This window comes from Mercenaria mercenaria, chromosome 15, assembly GCF_021730395.1.
Source record: "Mercenaria mercenaria strain notata chromosome 15, MADL_Memer_1, whole genome shotgun sequence".
Taxonomy (NCBI): domain Eukaryota; kingdom Metazoa; phylum Mollusca; class Bivalvia; order Venerida; family Veneridae; genus Mercenaria; species Mercenaria mercenaria.
Window position 1 is genome coordinate 72,685,887 of NC_069375.1, and position 14,895 is coordinate 72,700,781.

At 32.8% G+C, this 14,895-nt stretch overlaps 1 long non-coding RNA gene across 6 annotated transcripts in view; it reads right to left on the reverse strand.

The window, feature by feature from the left end:
* Nucleotides 1–12,075, reverse strand: part of LOC123558353 (uncharacterized) — a 52,171-nt gene extending 40,096 nt beyond the window's left edge. For all 6 annotated transcript variants that reach the window (XR_008367511.1, XR_008367512.1, XR_008367510.1 and 3 more), the window contains exons 1-4: nucleotides 11,922–12,075; nucleotides 2,221–2,348; nucleotides 1,439–1,550; nucleotides 904–1,026 (exon numbers count right to left, since the gene is read on the reverse strand). This is a non-coding gene — a long non-coding RNA (uncharacterized LOC123558353). The remainder of the gene's footprint in view (nucleotides 1–903; nucleotides 1,027–1,438; nucleotides 1,551–2,220; nucleotides 2,349–11,921) is intronic.
* Nucleotides 12,076–14,895: the final 2,820 nt, after the last annotated feature.

A 14,895-nucleotide genomic window follows, 5' to 3' on the forward strand; every position in this document is an offset into this window, starting at 1 on the left:
AGCAATAGCACAGACCTTGAAGTGAGACATCCAAAACATGCGCTCTGCACGTCGTCTCCGTGTGGTGAACATTTGTGTCAAGTTTCCTTGAAATCCATCACGGAATTTAAGAGTTACAGAGCGGACAAGAAATTGCTAACGGACAGACGGACGGAGAGATGGACACCAGCGTCATAACATAACACGTCCCTTTGGGCATATAAAAAATACCTAACATAATTTGCCTTTAAAATTTATGTCACTGATTTTCCTTGAAATTAATTTCCCTGTTACTATGCACATCCGAGTTATTTCAAAATCAATGCATGTAATACAAATATGTTGACCAGAAGAAAAAAGGAATATGTTTACGGACAGTCTTTAATTTTTACCCTGCTATATTTCTATAATGCACTTTTCCATCTTTCTGTTCTAACAGTACCATTAACTGTTAAAAGTCAAGTGGTGTTTACCAAAATGATACTGATTGAATGGCGAACAGAGCAGATCTTGATCAGACTGCTGATTTACACTGGTTTCAAAGGCAGAAACAATTTTGTCCAAAATTATTAGGGTTAAGGGACCAATGATAGAAAGAGGAAGAACAGAACAGAAAATATATGGTATGAACCAAATATTGGCCATCAAAGATTTTAAACAGACTGGTATAGTATATACCCAAACAGAAACTTAAAACCTTGATTTGTTTCTTAACAGTGTTAGTGAACATTTGTGTAAAAACAAACCCTGTGATTAACCAAAATACAGTAATGCAATGGCATTTGTGTGTTGCTTTTTTTTAATTGAGTTACCTCCCTTCAACTATAAAATTAAAGAAAATCTGAATGTATGATTGTGTTAAGCGCTAGAAGCGCAACTGGAAGTACAGGAAAATAATTCTAGATACAAATTGTGTTTATTTACTAAATCATTTCATGTCTGCCATCCACAATGTTTCCCATATACACCTTACTGAACAAAGACATGCATCTCTTCATTTCTAAATATCATGGTTTGTAGTTATTCTGCTTTCCTGTAACTTCACACCTGCAAAAGAAGTGGAATTTTATGAAAGCATTTTGTAAATCCATCAAAGTTCTAAAGATGCACATTCAAAAAGTTAGTGCACAAATTGAATGAAAATCATCAACTTCAGTTAGACTGACTGGCAGACATTCTATCAGCAAACGTGTGTAAAAGATTATAATAAGCACTATACCTGACATTATATACTTTAATTTTAAATGTATCTTCAATAAATGTAAGGTTATATGACAATGGTAAAATCATTAAAGTAGATTTAAACAGTATTCTTTCATCACAGTAAAAAAGGTTTGTAGTGTGTGGAAAGGAGTCTGAAGACAAACTACATGTAATATCAAGAGAGGTGGCAAACTTAGTGTCCTTGGTCCAATGCTGTTTTCACATATGGCTACATGTAAATTTTATATCAATCTACCTTATAAATCCAAAACTCCACCATGGTTCCATCATTCGCCATATAAAGACCTGCACCTCTTCAGTTCTGAAGTTAATGGTCTCTAGTCAGTCTGCATTACTGTTACTTCACACTACAAAAAGAGATATACCGGTAAAGTGTATCTAGACATATTACATACACATAAACCACAAAAAAAATCAAGTGAAGGCACTTTTTTGTCAAATAGCAGTAATTTTAGAAAAAAAATCCCTAATTAACAGATCCTAATTTATTTCCATTTTTTGCACAATTGAACATAACAGAGAGCCAAATGGGCATTATTTTACTTTTCATAAAATACTGGTAAGACATTTTTTATGCTTATACTTGCATGTCTTCAGGTTGTTTACTTGAAAACGAAAGTAGGGTGTTTATTCTGTAGACTGTTTTCTGAAAAACTGCAATATGATGGTATCTGTCATAATCTGAATCCAGATGACTTGCATTTCACTGCATACTATTCAACACCACTTTTTCTTTTCATTTTCTTGAAGCAAATGTATGGATATCTTATGGGAAACAGGTCTACGACAGAATGAATATTCAGAAACTGTATCAAAATTGATTTGAAGTAGCTGAATTTTATATCAAACTAGGAACCTTTAAGTGTTCTTTCTTTAAATTGAGTTACCTCCCTTCCATTGTATTTTTTTTTATTTTTAGAAGAAAAAATCGTTTCAACTGTATTCAGCTTTTCTATAACTCAGAGTGCAGCAGCTGAATTGGAGGAATATTGTTCTAAATGTAAATAATCTTCTTACTTATCTTACTTGCCTCCTGTCCGCTATGTTTCCCACATACACCATGTTATACATTTACATCTGCATATCTTCATTTCTCAATTCATGGTCTGTAGCTATTCTGCTTTACTGTCACTTCACACATGGCACTGCAAAAGAATTTAAGTTTGTTTTAGGCTGAATGCTGTTTTTCAAAAATATTTCACTTGTGTACTGGCAGGCAGTTAACAGCTAAAACCTGTTCTCCACAAGTAACTGCTAATTCCTTAAAGGTACATATAAATAATGTCTTTCATCAAATTGTCACGAATGATATGTACTTGATACAAGGCTCTAACACATGGATGTGCAGGCTGATCTTGGTCTGCACTGTTAGCTATTCAATCAGTAAAAAAGGCTGTTGCAGATGGTCCTGCCATTCCAGATATGGCCAGACCACTTTTTTGGCTGAGCATAATATGGGCCGTAATAGTGTAACATATCTCCGAGCTATTATCTAAAGTACTACTAGTTTTCTACTAGTTAATATATAATTTTCCTCTAGGCTACTTTACCTATTGATGGTCAGCAAATGTTCAACTTATGAACTTATTTATATCAATTTTCCTCAAGAAATAAAAAGCTTATGTTTTCTGTTTTTCATTAGTTCCATTAAATAATATAGGGAAAGCATATGATCTGTAGTCGAATACTCTGCCCTAAATCCCGCCTGATTTTCATTTAATATTTCGTTTTCGTTAATATATATTTGGTAAGTCTATTATTAAGGTATTAGATCACTAATAGAGAACCTCCTTTTTGAAGAGTATTCAATTCCTACCATAAGCCTAATTTTACTGCAATTCTTAGGGGGGCGTAGGTTCAAGCCCTACTGGGACCAAATTTTTTTTCCTTATTTTCCTTTTTTTCTAGTAAGTTTTTACTTCTTTCAAGACTTATTATTGATATATTATACAAAAAATGGAAAAAGATGAATCTTATAAGCAATTTCTTGGTGTTCAAATAGAATTTACTACTTAAACAGAAGGGGTAGAGTTATACATCTTTAAAAATATTGAGTTACACGCGGTGAAAGTTCTCTATTTTGCTTCCACCTCTGGATTATATATTGTGGAAGAAATTTAGGTAGGTTTTACATCTGCCCTAAAGTTATTTTTAAATGGAGTGAGCAAAATTCAAAACAGAAACACAGATTCGACCTTATCTTTTTCAATGCTGAAGTATGAATTCTGTCTCATTAAATCCGTTTACTTGAGGCACCATAGAAAAAATGATATTGACATTTTTATTTTGTGTTTTATAATTGTTTACCAATAGTTTGATGTTTCTTTTATTAAAATTAATGGTAAAATGAGTTCTCTGCAGACGTTTTGGATAGTGGCTATCACTTTGAAATCTGTCTCTACTTGAGCTTGTGGACATACAATAAGTTATACAAAATTTATAAAAAACGGCACGGTAAAAGTTGTTTAAAAATTGCAAAATAGTGCAAAACATGGTTACCTTTCAGAATATACCAAGCAAAGGCCATTTTGTAAAAATTACTATTAGTGATCTAATACCTTAAGTACTGCACTAAATACCTTTCCAAGACAACTCAAAATTGTGACAGGACGGTAATTAGTAGGATCGTTATGACTACCCTTATTTTTATAAATAGGCCTTATTATTCCTTCAAGCCACAATTTCGGTATAGAGCCCGTATCCATAATTTTATTAAAGTAGGCCACATAAACTGGTAACATAATTTCACAGGTTGTGTCACACCTCCGATTTTCGTGTCTCTTTATAATAGAATGATTTTTCTTGTCGCTTTGTCACATGTAAAGATTTCTTGTCACTTTTATGATTATCATATTTTCTTGTCGCTTGTATATATATCTAAAAGAAACGTTTTTATCTTTAAATGACTTAATTATATTCTCGAATCAGATCGTGCTCGGCTGTTTTTCTTGTCGCTTTCGTCAAGAAGATTTATCTCTAATATCTATGCTTAATTTATATTCAATAGCTTTGAAATATATATATATAATTTATATAAATGACTTTAAGACATCGGACTTCAAAAAATAACATTTTGTCGTTATATGGCTAATACATAGTCAAATCTTGACGCTACCTGATCGGCTTTGCGATAAAAAGCGTCAAGGAGATTTATTTTCATTCTAAGGATTTTTAAAATAAATGATAATCATGGTGATATTTATGAATGGCATTAAAGACATTTTTTTCATTGAAACAAAAAACAAAAAAAAAACAAAAAAAAAAACATGTTTAAAACATTAAAACACAGAATTATTCTCTAGAATCAATTAAAATGTGCACGGAAGTTTTCTTGTCGCTTTCGAACCTGCACTGCAATACGAAGCGTCAACAAGGTTTAGTTTTATTTAAACTTTTCTATTCACTTGTAATAATATTTCAATTGATAAAGGATGATTTTTAAGATTTCATAACTTCTAAAAAATACTTTTCTTGTCGCTCTCGGGACTGGCTCGCATTGTAAATTTACATTTTCTTGTCATATTTTCTTCGTTACTGTCGTTCATCAGTTGAATCAGTAAACAAAACAGAACTGTTTTCTTTGATAATCTGTTAAAAGCAAAGCAGACGATTTGTTGCCCATTTTCTTGTCGCTGTCGTCAGGAATGTCATATTTTTCTTTTCGTTTCCTTATAAGTACAGTAATAACTAAAGTTTTCTTGTCGCATTATCATTTATTTCATGGTAACTTACAACGTAGAGAAGACAATGCAAATGCTGAGCAATTGAGGAGAATATTATTTTAATATTATGCTTGTGTGTGTGTTTTTTTTTTCTTCTTTTTATTTCGTTTCTGAGGATTTATTTATAGACAAGAGAATAACACATTTTGCTTGTCTGTTTTATGTAGTACATTTAAATAGATGTAAAAAAACACGGATATAAAAATGACGATGTAAAGGTAAGATGCTTCATTTTTCAAGGATAACTATAGTGCACAATACGGTCTCCCTCATTTCATCACTATATAAAACTATAATGTTCTTGTCAGTAAGTATGAATCGCCTAAAAGTGTTTCTGTTTCTTGACGCTGATCGCGGACTATGAAAATATATATATATATAAATTACTTTCTTACCATCTTTGCATGTTCTAGTTGATGTTTAAATGTTATATAGAATAAGACTAAGTATCGTTTTTATTTTTCATCATAACCCTAAGCGTCGTACCTGGCTTGATAGCGACAAGAAAACTGCAGTGCACGATTTGGATTAATGATTATAATTTAAGCAGTCTAACATGTATTTCATTAGTAATATAGATAAATTAAACAAATAAATAGTGTTGTTATAAACTATGGCATGTCTCCCTTTATTTTATTCCTGTTTTGTGAATTTTGTGGGCAAAAAGGTGTCAATATTTGTATTATTGCTGACTGACCATCGAGGCATCCATATTTTTAAGGCTCATGAGAAATGAAGCCTTTTGATTGGCTGGCTCTCTTACATGTAACCAAAACTTCACTTTTCTGGAGCCTATATGGCCAAAATCATATTTGGCTGGTATAATTCTATGTGAATGCAGTCGAGACCTGAAACTTAAACATGTTAAAAGGACAACAAACAAATTAATATTAATCTTTTTAAGTGACTTTTTTTACTATTTCTTTGTAAAATGTGATCTTTTTTATTCACTTTACATATTGTTAATAGCAGTCATTCATTATCAAAACAGTGAGGACACAAAAATATATAACCCTTTCTAACAGCTCTAACTTCGGTACTTTCAGTGAAAACCTATTAGAAACATGACCTTCTTTATTTACAACAAGATTTGACAAAGAGCAGCAAAACCATATTTAATTCAATTAATTTAATGTTTTCAAATGATACAAGGTGTATAGCCTACAGGAGAGTGAAAAATCTAAAATTTATTCAAAATTTCAGCCAAAGAACTGTCTTGTGACTTTGACAATAGCTGAGGGAAAGAGAAAACCAAGATCTGAATTCCTGACCAGTTGCTCATGTAAGAATTAGGTTTTTAAAGGATTTGAGATTTTTGCATTATTAAAAAGACATAAAAATACACTAGCTAAAAAAATTCAGACGAATCCCGTACTGAAACATAACCAGGAATCGTACCAGAAGTCCGCTTTGCAAACGTGTGTAATTTGGCATCATAAAAGGTCACATATACCTATTTGACAACAAAATAAATAAGGGCGTCAAAACTCATGAGCGTCAAAACAGATGATCGAAGGATAACTGTAAATCAATGATAGAGCTATGAATAATGAAGAATGTGGTGGAAATTTAAAAAAAAAAGTCTATAATTATACTCTAAGCAAACAAGAAATATCCTTAAAAAAATGGTCGGCGTGATTTAACTGAAGCACAAGTTATATTGTAACGATTACTGAATGCATAAAGGGAAGTAATATAGGCACAATAAATCACCTTTGGTGAAAAGCTAGGTTCCCTTTATGCATTCAGTAATCGTTACAATATATGGGCAGAAATCTGTATTTTAAATTTTTTGGCAATGTTGAAAGGGGCCTCTGTGAAGTTTTGTATAAATGAGGACAGTAGTTCTAAACAAGACTGTGTTTAGAAATTGTGGAGGGACACACGACGGACAAAACAATCACAAAAGCTCACTTTGAGCCTTTGGTGCTTAAAAGATGGTAACAGTAAGCAAACAATATTGAAATACGTTTTATACTTAAGTTTATTTCTGGAATTGTTGGAAGCAACATGAGCCCTTACCTTACTTCAGCTTATCAAATTTGTCTATCATTCAGAAAATGTACAGTACTGTTTTCACCGGAAAGATTAATTTAAAATTTAGAGTCTAAAATTTAACAGTATCGGACATGTTGTTGCAGGTTAGTAATGATTTGCACTGGTTAGAAATTGTTGCTGTAATGCAGGATAAGAGTTAATGACTCGTCTGTATAAAACAAATAACTTTTTTGTAAAAACAAAACTTAAGGAAAGGAAACGTAACAAAACAGAAATAACTTAACAAGAAAACTTAACAAAACAGAAAGGAAGTGGCTATTCTTACGGTCCCGTAGGAATAGCCTCGCAGGCTATTCTTACGGCTCTCCTGTAAGAATAGTGAAGAGCCCGCAGGTGTCTATTCCTACATGTATGGCAGTTTTGTATTACAATACATCAGTCAGGGGTGTAACTGTTTCAAGTTATCACAGTTTATAACCCATTTAAGTTATTGCGTTTACTTTCATAACTTGTTTCAGTTATCATAAAATATTACAAAGCCCTCCTGTGTCAATTCTTCATTTTGAATGTGACTAATGCAATCATTTCCTGAATTCTTGGCCTTTATCTTTCCAGCTGTGTAGTTAATTTTTTTACGCAAGGCTGATAAAGTCTTACGCAAATGGTTTTAAAGCTATAAAACTCTTAACATCCCATTATGCTCATCAGGTCATGATCAGACTAAAAGAGTATAACTAATACAGGTTATAAAATGCTTGAAAATGTAACTGAAATAGGACAGTTACACCCCTGACTGTACATTGTACTGAAGTCATTCAACTGTTATATATTTTCAAACAATTTCAGAAATGACACCACATTTGGTCATTGTTTTACAAATAAAATGTCAGGTCTGATTGTCATATTACAATGTTATATTCCATGTTAGGCAATGAACATATTGTATCTTTTTGCCTAAATAAATTATCTTGAATCTTGTTATGTCAAGCTGTAGTCGAACTAATCCGACGTATACAGTTTGTTTTATATTGTGACGGTCAAACTGCGGTGGCTGCAAAAGTCAGAAATTAAAAAGCTGCCACTCAGCGACAGTAAGCTTGTCTAGTCAAGCTGATGTGTGATAAACATGTTTAGAGTGGTATTAAAGAGATTTGTACTGTTGTGAAAACTTTGCATGTATATACACAAAACATAGATCAATAATTCGAGATCTCTAACTGGTTTACTTGAAAACACTTTGTCAATATTTTAAGTGTTTCAATAATGAATATCAATAACGTATGTATTTACATCTATATCTGTACAACCAACAATCGTTCTCCCCTTTATTAAGAAGACAAATTTCAGTAAAAAATAATTTACACTTACAATAAATTTGTTGTTTTAAAAACGTTTGTTTATGTAACAAGGCAGTGGCTAGGTAGCCGGTTCTATACATATACTGTTATACATATCATATATGAACACGGAAGTCAAGGTAGCCTGCTTTAATAATCTTTGTTATAAAGGATCATAATAAATGTTAAATAAATTACATTTTTGTGACTTACTATTTACTAAAAATTTGTGATTTACCTGTTTATTTCGCCGTATTTACGCACTCATATCATATTGGCCGATATTATGTTATGTTATCAACAATTTGTCAAATCATATCAAAGTATCATTATCGTCATCGTTAATAATGTTTATAAATTAAAAGGAAAATTTTATTGAATTTTTGTAGTTTATTATAAATTGGGAAAAAAATGATAGATGATTTCAATTGTCGGCGATTCTCATAGAATTTAGTCTTTTGATATGTATATGTAATTTTACATATCATATTTATCACGCTACCTTAGAATAAATGTTCAAACAAACAATTAGAACCAATCAAGATCATTGACTTATAGACAAATCGGCAAGAAATTAATAAGTTATTAGTTAATTAAGTAAAGACGCACATAGAAGTGCGAAAGTGATGATTACTTAAAAATTTCACTTAAAAGGGCATACGAAATGATCAAATGCTGTTATGTTTAGTAGAGCCGCATCATTTAATGTACGATGATGCTCTTTGTTTTATCTTTTCTTAACTGTTTGTTTTGTTTTCTTTTAAAATTGAATCACTGTATCTCGAATATGTATTGAGTACATTTTAATATAACAAAATGTCCGCCGATATGATAAGTGCGTAAATACGGCAAAATAAACAGATATTTAACACAAATAATAAATCACAAGAAATGTACTTAATTTAACTAATATAATGATCCTTATAACCCTTTATAGATACAGTATATTAAAGCCGGCTACCTTTACTTACATTTTTATATACGATGTTTATATAGAGCTGGCTACCTAGACTTTTGGTCTAGGTAGCTGGAACCGGCTACTTAGACTAAAGGTCTAGGTAGCCAGAACCGGCTACCTAGCCACTGCCATGTAACAAATGGAAGCAATAAATGTAACAAAAATGTGTTATAATAGGGGAAATCAATGACCACCTGCAGACTTTTCATAATTCATACGGGAAAGCCGTAGAAATAGACACCTGCGGGCTTTTCACTATTCTTACGGGAGAGCCGTAAGAATAGCCTGCGAGGCTATTCCTACAGTTGGTTCGCCGGTTCCGACGTTTCGCCGGTTCCGAAGAATTCGGAATTAATATCGAGTAAACAATAAGATATCAATGATCAAACTATTGCTTTATTATCCTCAATTAACAAGTAACTATTCCTAGAAATTTCATCTCTCGGAGTTGTTTTAAAGTTAAACAAAATATGAATTATATTGCGCCAAATGTGTGTAAATTGACGGTGTCCAAGTGACGCGTTTTGAAAGAAAATTTTATACGAAGCAGTTATTTTTTGTAAGAAACAAATTCCATTTCTTTTTTTTATCAAATTGTACTTTTATTTTGTCTCTATTTAACACAGAAAAAAATCTTGTAAAAAAATCTTCAGAAGTTACTAAACATGTGTATTTTACAACGTATCTCTTTTCTCCAGTTCCGACGGATGTGTTGATGAAATGCAATATGGAAGAGGTATCCAGAGGGGGTATCAAAAAACGGCTGATTCCATTATTCTTTGCAAAGCATATGTTAAAAACATTCACTTGCCTTCTTGAATTAAATTCTAATGAGCCAGTCTGCTTTCAAGCTTGTCTGTTTGTCTGCCTGTGCAGTATTTACAAATGTTAAAATTGTAATTATCAACTGACATATATTTGCTATGCTGCTATAGGCATAATGTAACACATTTGCAATATTTTTAGTTTGTTTTAGATGTCATGTCCAATTGCAGCAGAACCCTCCCCCTCTACACTGGTCTGCACAGAGTATCATTATTAAAGCTACACAAAAGAAGCCATTAAAAGTGATAAAGAAAATCACATTGGGAGGCTATCAGTATTGTTTTTTAAGTTATATATTAATAAATTTCATGATGGTAGTTTTGTAACTATAGCATCCAAGGATATAGAATTCCATGATTTGAGATTTCTGAGAAGACTAGGTCTAAATGATGAAGTATCAGTAGAAAATATAAATTGTCAAGGACCTGTATTTCAATGTTTTCTTGAAAGAAAGAAAAAATGACATTATATTTGTTACACGTTATTTCTCCATTTTATATATTACCATATAGGGATTTCCATTTAGATTGTGTTATTTCCATTTGTGATGACATTCTAGCCAAAGTTTGTTTCACACTACATTATTCATGCTATATAATTTATACCAACTTTGCTTTATGTAAATGACACTGTCACAGGTAGAATTTTAAACATGTTTTGCTGTAAATGATATGTATGAAATAAAGGCATACACATGTAAAACAAGTGGTTTTTATTCTTGAAATACATAAAACATTGCATCCTCAGATTCCAAAAACAGCAGACTAAGCCATGGCCATCTTCATAGCCCCCATTTTTCATGAGTGTCTGGTTTATTATGAAACATACTTCAATTAGCATTTCATAGACCATGGATGAAAGCTCTGGCATGACTGTTGCTTCTCATTGGATTTCTTTTTACTGACAAAGCCACCATATCCTTTTTAATATATTAAAATTCACATTTGAACTGATAAACAGGAATTGAAGTGTTTAAAATTTTAAGATTCAGCTGACAGTCTTTATTGAGCTTGGTCTTCCATGCATGCTTGATGTGAACCCTTTAATAGCTGGCATCCATACTAAAGCAAAGCAGCATTATCTTCATACATATTTGTATTAGATATATTACAAACCTACCTTTCACAAAGTTTCATTGTTGCTTTTATCTAATAATATAGTCTTACTGCATATTCTTACAATTTTTATTGTCATCTCAAACAACTTTCTGTGGGGTTGTTTTTTCCAAGATGATAATAACAGAACAGGCTTTCATATATATTTTGATGTGTACTTTTGATTTGTATTTTGCACTTCTGAACACTTAAGAGTGTTGAGCTATCTTAAATAATTTGTAAGTTTCCCTTCGGGTGCCCCTCGCTTAATTTACACGGAAGTATAAAAATACGACGGAACCGGCGAACACACAACGGAACCGGATAAATCGGCTGCAAGTAACTTCGTCTGTTTTTTTGTAAATACCGATATATTTGACAATAAATAAATATTGATTTTAATAAAGGACTTAACACCTAATTAATATGTATTGTAATATTTACAGTGCAAATCGCTCTCTTTAATTTACGCGCATTGTTATAAAATGTCCGTCGGAACTGGCGAACCAACTGTACGGGACCGTAAGAATAGCCACTTCCTTCTTTATAAATTGAAAAATAATGCACATATTTATGAAAATAGTGCCAGTGGGTTGCTGACTTGACTTGAATTTTAATTCAACTTGAAATCACTTTCCTCTTAGTGATGTTGGTTCAAGTCTTGCTCTTGGCATTGAATTCTTCATGCCACTCAAAGCTAAGTTTGCGGTTCCAAGTGCCAGTGCAGCAAACTTAAGGCTTAACCACCTTGCTACGAACCGTCAGGCCTCGAGATTAGTTATACCTGAAGTAAGTTTTCATTATTCCCTTTTGATTTAGACCGCTGATAGTGACTGTCATCACGTGGAATGACTTATTTTCGCTAATTTGTTCTCCTATACAAATTTTCCTTTCCAAATTTCGAACATTCCATTTCTGCGCATGCGTCGATTGTTTATGTCGGTTTAACGTGCGGCTTTGTATCATTATACGGGCATGTCTTACCTTAGCAGTCACTTTGACCATGTGTTTTTAGTTATTGCTTTATTTGCTTCCCCTGTGTGTCTTAGGTTTTTTTGTTGTTTTTTTTTTGTTTGTTTTTCTGTTGTTTTTTTTTTGTAGTTTGCTTGCTTTGTCATCTGTAATGCATGTATAGGTATTGTATAATACCAATGGTTTTAAATGTAACTTCTAGTTCTGTGTGTGTAACCCTTTGTTTTCTTTTTTTTTTAGTTTTAGTTACAGAATGCTACATGCTGGTGATGCAAATGTTTTCCTCAGCTGTTTTAAGTAGTTTTAAATGCCTGTTGTAAAATGTGACTCTTCTTAGTAATTTTTGTGTAGTGTCAGCTAATCTTTTTTATGTTGCTTTAAATGTGTTCTAATCTGTATGTGGTAAATTGCTTTCCTTTTCCTTTTATTTGCTAGTACCTATGTGCTTTTTGTTTTAATATGCTGTAACATGTATGTGATAATTTGTGATTGTTTATCAGTTGCTTTATTTGTCTTAATGTGCTTTAACATGTAGTATGCTTTTTATTACAGCTGTTTTACTTGTGTTGGGCTTATTTACAAGTGTTTGTCGGAAAATAGCTTTAAGCTAGTGTTATATGTTTTATACTTATCCGACGTTAAATAAATCTTCTTGTATCTCTTGTATCTTGTATTTTGTATCAGCAGAAATTTCTACATCTACATCTACATGTTACTCCCAACAGTCAATAACTGACTATGACTGGGAGGCGACTGTCTGGGGGACATTTTGTTGACTGAGCCGCTATTGGAAACACAAAATTAGTGTGCAGTATTAAAATCAGTACTACTATATTACGTATAAGTTATGGTTAAAGATTTTAGGTTAGAACATCAATACTTCCAGGCTACTCCTGAACTCGTTTAGAGTAGCACTGGGTTTTACATTATATGGTAGGATGTTCCAGAGTCTAATTGTTCTAGGAAAAAATGAATTCATGTGATACTGTGTGCGGGAGAAAGGAACATGAAAGTTAAAGTTCCTAGATTCTATTAGGTACTTGTGATCTACACAGACAATTGAGTGATAGATTTTATACAGCATAATTTGTGATGTGAAATTTTTCCTTGTTTCTAAAGTTTGCCATTTTAGTACAGATAACATTTCAGTGACACTTGATGTAAAGTCATAATTGTTGAGAACGTACCTAGCTGCAGCCCTCAGCACTCTTTCAATTTCATAGGTTAGATTTTTTGCCATGGATCCAAACAGTTGAGCAATATTCCAGTTGGGGGCGAACATATGTTTTATACGCAGTTTCTTTAATTTTGACATTTTTAGTCTGAACATTTCTTTTTATGTATTTTAGGGTATTGTTTGCCTTGTTTGATACATTTTGTATGTGAGGCTTCCAACTAAAGTCCTCACTGATGGTTACACCTAAGTACTTAGCATTTTTGGTAGTTTTTAATTCATGGTTATGTAACTTACAGGGAAAAGTGGTGGTTTTTCTCTTTTTTGAAATTCTAATCACTTCGCACTTATCAGGATTAAACTCCATGGACCAGGTCTTTTCCCACAGTTCTAATTTGTGTAGGTCCTGCTGGAGAGTCTCACAATCATGCATGGTATTTATAGTAAGGTAAACTACTGTGTCATCAGCAAAAAATCTTACACTGCTTTTAAGTGATTCTGGCAGGTCATTGATATAGGTTAGGAAAAGGCAAGGCCCAAGGACAGACCCTTGGGGTACCCCTGACATTACAGGTAGAACATCTGATTGGTGGCCTTCTACAACTACAGTTTGTGTACGTTTTTGAAGAAAAGATTTAATCCACATGACAGTTTTTTTTTGTCAATGCCTAATTTAAGTAGCTTATATACTGGAACATTGTGGTCCACTTTATCAAACGCTTTACTAAAATCCATTACAATGAGATCTGTTTGTTTACCAGCTTCAAGGTTATCAAAGATTTCTTGACTAAAAGCAATTAGCTGGGATTCACAACTATGTTTTGATCGGAAACCATGTTGGAAGGGGTTAAGCAAGTTTTATTGTCTAGATAATTCATAATATTTGATACTAAGATATGTTCCGTCAATTCTGATGCAATACAAGTAAGAAATTTTATCTATCTATTTATTTGTTTGGATCTAACGTCGCACCGACACAATTATAGATCATATGGCGACTATCCAGCTTTATGGTGGAGGAAGACCCCAGGTGCCCCTCCGTGCATTATTTCACGATCGAGCGGGCACCTTGGTAGAACGACTGGCTTTCCGTAAGCCAGCTGGATGGCTTCCTAACATAAAGAGTTCAACGCCCCGGTTGAGGCTCGAACGCACATGGATAAGGGGCAAGTGATTTGTAATCAGCGACCTTAACCACTCGGCTACGGAAGTCCCGCAGAGATTTTATCTGGCTTCTAAAAACTTAGTAGGCCTAAAATTACGTAAACTTACAGAAATGTAGGTAACGTTTAACAATTTAAACATTTTAAAATGTCCAATCTTCAAGTATATGTTCATGTCCGGCCTTTTGGAGCATTTTTCAAACTTATTAACACTTTAAAAATTGTTAGGACTTTGGTAGTTTTTAAGGTCTGATAGCTTCCTTGCCAATAATGTAAACACTTCTGTACAGTTTGATGAGGGGCTGTCGTTTTCTGAAGAATTTTTATAGGTTATTACTTATTAGCTTTGTATCAGGAAATATGCACGAGTTCTTCAGCGGAAATATTGCGCGACTTTAGGAGCGCAATAATCTTTCGCTGAAGAACATACGCATCTACAGGTATGAATA